At 36.3% G+C, this 6,103-nt stretch overlaps 1 long non-coding RNA gene across 1 annotated transcript; it reads left to right on the plus strand.

Moving 5' to 3' along the window:
* The first annotated feature begins 4,483 nt into the window (after positions 1 to 4,483).
* LOC134226682 (uncharacterized) lies at positions 4,484 to 5,724 on the plus strand. The gene is made up of 3 exons (XR_009983538.1): positions 4,484 to 4,826; positions 4,898 to 5,211; positions 5,635 to 5,724. It is a non-coding gene; the product is annotated as an uncharacterized LOC134226682 (long non-coding RNA).
* The last annotated feature ends 379 nt before the right edge of the window (positions 5,725 to 6,103 follow it).

Raw genomic sequence — 6,103 nt, forward strand, 5'->3', positions numbered from 1 at the left:
AATCCACCTAGCGGTGATGGTGCCTTTCTCGTGCATTATAAAAAATAGTATTTTGGCCATTACTTTTGAGCCCATAGTTCGATTTGACCAATTTTCAATAGGAAACAATGGTAGAGTTTTCTGTGGAGCAAGTCGGTTAAGGATAAGTGCCTTAAAAATGAGTGTCATTTTTTTCGATTTTTTTTTCAATAAGAAATGGCATCTTGGCCATCATTTCTGATCCCATAGTCCGATGTGACCAATCTTCTTCTATCTTTTTCTTCTATCTATATATATATATATATATATATATATATATATATATATATATATATATATATATTATATATTATATATATATATATATATATATATATATAAACCAATCTATGTATGTATGTTCGCCAACTACTTCTGAACCGCTTGGCCGATTTCAACCAAAATTGGTACACATATTCTCTATCCTTAGGGGAAGTTAACAAAAGGGGTGGGGTGATTATTGGGAAAAGAGGTAGGGGTGATGGGAGAGGTTTTGTTTAGAAAACGAACAATTCTGTGTAACTTTCAACTCCCAGGACCGATTTCAACCAAATTTTGTACACATCTTCACTATGAGGAGACGATCATATGGGAGGGTAATTTGGGAAAGGGGGGGTCTGGAGGGAGGGGTATTGTTCAGAAAACGGGAAATTCCGAGTAAATTATGAACCCCTGGACCTATTCAACCAAAATTGGTACACATATTCTCTATCCTTAGGGGAAGTTAACAAAGGGGGTGGGACGGTTATTTGGAAAAGGGGGAAAGTGGTGGGAGGGGTAGTCTTTGGAAAACGAGCAATTCAGTGTATCTCTCAACCCCCAGGACCGATTTCAACCAAATGTTGTACACATATTCACTATGAGGAGCCGATCATATGGGAGGGTAATTTGGGAAAGGGGGAGGGGTCTGGAGGGAGGGGTATTGTTTAGAAAACGGGAAATTCAGTGTAACTTCTGAACCCCTGTACCGATTTCAACCAAATTTGGTGCACTCTTTCCCTACCCTAAGGAGAAGATAACAAAGGGGGTGGAATGGTCATTGAGAAAAGAGGGAGGGTATAGGGAAAGGGTTGTCTTTAGAAAACGAGCAATTCAGTGTAACTCCCAACCCTCAGGACCAATTCCAACCAGATTTGGTACACATATTCTCTATTTTTGAAAGGTAGAAGAGCCATAGAAATCTATAGATCGGAGAGTTAATGAATAAAGCTTCCAACGAATGATTAAATCATTCAACTCTGGAACACAAATTCTATTTCTTAAGAAGACGAAGGTAGGTGTTAGGGATGATATTTAGCAAACGGGAAGGTTGTGGAGGGACTGGCATTGTTTAGCTCTCATTCACCTCAGTGTAACTTCTGACCTCCCCTTAGCAGATTTCAGCCAAATTTGGAACGCTCACTCTTCATGTTAAGTAGACGACGATAGTGGGTTAAGGATGGAAAAGGGGAGAAAGTGGGGGAGTTGTATTCCCAACAAACAACGACAAGCTATAAATAAGCATCTAAGTCGAATTATTATTTATTTGTAATCTTCATAGCTGAATAAAATGGATGCTGAATAATTCGCTAGACAGATTTCATCTTAGCATTTGATCCAACTAATATTCGACTTGGCCTATTTATTTGTTTACCACATTTATTTGAGGTCGAACTAACGTTTTAGTATTATCACATTTCAGCACATTGGGGAAGTTCATCAATGTGCTGAACTAATGATTTTCAAAATTCTCTGTTCGACTATGATGTGATGCTCTAAAATGGTGGTCGAATTGAGTTTGAATAGTAGATTAATAAGCGAGCATTAGACATCCTTCTTAACCGTTGTCCTTCTTAACCATTGGATTTCATCTTTACCGGATCTATCGCACAGTGGGAGAAAACATGATAATAGTTTATGCTTTTTCCTTTGAAAGAAAATCGTGATGGCTTGAATTGATGATATTTGGATAAGAAAATAATAATTTATTTTCAAGACATTGCTGGATTCATTCACACTCAGGCTTTTTATATTCGTGGGGCAATGCATAATTGTTTCGTGATACATAATTAATTCCTGATCTAGGATAAAGCTGTTGGAGATTATAACGAACAAAATTGCTGGTGCAATGAAGAAAATTCATGCAGTTGTTGTAAAGTTGAAAAGGAAACGAACACAAACAAATTCATAAAAAAAATCGACCATATTGCATGTCTGTTACAGATTTCCTATATACTAGTTGTTTTTTATATGTAAATAAATGTCGATATGTGTAGTTATTTACTCGCTGCATGTGTGGTATTGATGGCAGAATAATATCGCAACCGGTTATTCAGAGTATCTGAGAAAGGTCGAACATAAATTTATTTAAATTTCATAAACCCCATCATTGGAGACGAATTTTATTTCATCGTTTTGACATTATTTTCTTATATTTTTTCCCAGTGTTGAATGGTTATGACTGGCTGAACAATGGTTGAAATAAAAATCTTGTACAGTTATTAACAAACTGTAGTTTGACAGATTGACTTGTTGATTAACAGTCCAATTATGATTCATATTCAGCCATACGATTATTTATGTATTGCATTGAGTAAGCCATAACTTACAAATCAAGGATGGCGTGGATGGCAACGTTACCGGCGGATGATCAAATGTCAGCAGTTCGAGACCCGATTTAGGAAAATTTTAAAATGATTATATGAAAATAGCAATTGCAATACGTTTAATTGAGATCTTGATCATGTTACTCTCAATGCGTTATTATTTTCAAAGAATTAAGGCTAAGAAAAATGCTTAGTAAAGGTTTAAGGAATTAGGTAATAAAGTTGTTTTTCAAAATGAGATGTTGTAGCTATGTAATTTCTCCAAAATTGTGTGAACAACGCCTGAACAGAAGTTGCGATAAGAAATAGTACATACATAATTCAACACAGTGCTGAACTGAATGATCACACTGATGTTAGTTAAACTAGTGAATGTTTGTTGGGTTGTTTAGTTATCGATCAACTCAACCCTTAATTGAAATCATGGTTTGCCCAGTGAGAAGCAATGATTAATGTGTTTCCTTCTGGATGGTGTATGTGATCCCTTCTTTAAAAATAGACGTTTGCCCGGAATAAAGACATCGGTGGATGATTTTCCTTCTTTAGAAATAGATGTTTGCCCGGAATAAGGCGATTTTGGGTTTGATCCCTTTTTCAAAATTAGTCATTGTTTTCAAATGAAATCTGCCTTCTTTTAATCAAATGATGAAGTATCAATAAGAAAACACAACCATCCTGTTGACCAATTGGTTTATTCATTTTCCGATTGTGAAAAAACTGCGAATCGAACTGACAACTTCGAGCAAGGCCGGGTGCATACAGCTATCTATATCTATATATATAAAAACCAATCTATGTATGTATGTATGTTCGCTAACTACTTCTGACCCACTTGGTCGATTTCAACTAAATTTGGTATACACATTCTCTATCCTCAGGGGAAGTTAACCGATTTCAACCAAATTTTGAACTCATTGTCACTGTGAAGAGACGATCATATGAGAGTTAATTTAGGGAAGGGGCAGGGTTCTGGAGGGAGGGGTATTGTTCAGAAAACGGGCAATTCAGAGTAAATTATGAACCCCTGGACCGATTTGAACCAAAATTGGTACACACATTTTCTATCTTAAGGAAAAAATAACAAAGGGGGTTGGATGGTCATTCGGAAAAGGGAAGGATATAGGGCGAGGGGTTGTCTTTGGAAAACGAGCAATTCAGTGTATCTCCCAACCCCCAAGACCGATTTCAACCAAAATTTGGTCACATATTCACTATGAGAAGCTGATCATATAGGAGGGTAATTTGGGAAAGGAGGGAGGGGTATTGTTCAGAAAACGGGAAATTCAGTGTAACTACCAAACAACCAAATTTGGTACACACATTCTCTATCCTAAGGAGAAGATAACAAAGGGGGTGGAATGGTCATTGGAAAAAGCGGGAGGGTAAGAGGAAGGGGTTATCTTTATAAAACGAGCAATTCACTGTAACTGTGGTATTGTTTAGTTATCGATCAACTCAACCCTTAATCGAAATCATAGTTTGCCCAGTAAAAAGCAATGATTTATGTGTTTCCTTCTGGATGGTGAATGTGATCCCATTTTGAATTTGATCCCTTTTTTAAAATCAGTTAATGTTTTCAAATTAAATCTGCCTTCTTTTAATCAAATGATGAAGTATCAATAAGAAAACACAACCATCCTGTTGACCAATTGGTTTATTCATTTTCCGAATGTTAAAAAACTGCGAATCAAACTGGCAACTCCGAACAAGGCCGGGTACATGCTGCTAGTTATTAATAAGAAAAACAATGGGACAGGATTCTGCGTCGAATGCAACTTGTTGCAAGCAAATCGGAAAGTGCCTGAAAAATGAGTGACATTTTTGCTTCATTTTTTTGGATGGGTGCTCACAGACACACATACACATACAGGCATACACTCAAAATATTCAACCCGTTAACGTTACGTGAAAATTCACGTATCTAGCTAATCTCACTCACACTATTCACTATACCTGATACTCATGAAACGTAAGCGATGTAATATGATAATTAAATTAAATTTCGTGAAATTCATCCAAATAAACTATAAGATTTACGTGAATTTCATATCACTGTACATGTCACTTAGATGGGAACTCACTCAGATTGTTTGTTCTGTCAGAAACGTCAGTCAGTCAGCCAGTCAGTAATTCAGATTGTTATGGATAGAATTTTTTTGAAAATATTTTGTCTCAAGTTCTGATTTCCCATGGCTATGCATGCAGGAATCGATTGTTCATGAGGTTTGTACTATATTGTTGCGAATCCTATTTATACATATATACATTTTGGAGCATTTTCTAATTATTTGCAGCCAACTATTGCCGGACCATGAACGAAAAGTTTTCAACTCTAACTTAACCTCAACTGCTCATCCCATCATGTTATTTTCGCACGATGTACACGATTTCTTCCGGCGTTCTGATTCAGTTCGAGCATCAGAAGTTTCCACCAAATTTGCTCTACCTTGAAAATCTGTCCGACGAAACTATTACGGGAAGCTCCGACACAAGTTTTTCAAGCCCAAAAATCCCGAAAAAGATATGTTGTCTTTTAGCGGAATATGCTGTTTCGGGATTTCTCGGTGTAGAAAAACTTGTGTCGTTTCCCTTGATCAACACCCTAAGGGTGAAATCAGGAGTGATTCAGTTTGATTCTAAATTTTCGACCACTATTCTAGTTTGCATCTGGAGCAAAATAGAACAAACTCACTGGTTTTCCCAGCAGTGTTCTATTCATGTTTTTCAAATTTTCAATTACTTGAAATCATTATGTTACTGCCAAGAAAGGCGCCGGAATTGCAAAGTGGATTGATCCGTAGATAAAATGACGCATCCATACACCAAAACAATTGAAAAATATTTGAATCTCGTGATTCAATCGTGGTTCAAATCTGCAGAAAATAGAACGGAGCGTTATACCAGTTTTTTTTGACAGTTGACTGGTATAAAAACTGAATCTAGAACAGCTGCTGGGAACTTCAATGCTTCAGATTCATATTCAAACTGACAGCCCCGAACGATTTGAAACACTGCTGATTTTACTCTAAAGATGTACATAAATATGTTTAGATTATCAATTCTGAAATAAAAACTGGAAACGAATTTTGTGTTATATCTTTAATTTTCGATAAAGTAAAAGAAAAACAATCTTATTTAGGTCAGACATAAAAGTAATAAACCAGTCACGTAATCTTCACGTGACATGCTAGTGTCAGCCGATTGAGTGGAACTGAGTTCCTCCACCTTTGAATCACGTAATTGTTACGTGAATAGTGCTGTGGAAAAAAACCACGTTGTTTTTCACGTAGATATGATGGGAATATTATTTTGGGTGTACTTATATAACATTATGGGTCTCCGGGCCTTCTATGAAAAGTTGGTTTTTGGAGCGATCATATATCCTTTACGTATACTTAGTATACGAGAAAGGCAAAAAGACAATCATAGAAGTTTCATCAACATCTTATATCAAAATGGACCTAATTCTGTGGTGAAATTTGTTTGTAGTAGAAGAGGCT

This window comes from Armigeres subalbatus, chromosome 3, assembly GCF_024139115.2.
Source record: "Armigeres subalbatus isolate Guangzhou_Male chromosome 3, GZ_Asu_2, whole genome shotgun sequence".
Taxonomy (NCBI): Eukaryota; Metazoa; Arthropoda; class Insecta; order Diptera; family Culicidae; genus Armigeres; species Armigeres subalbatus.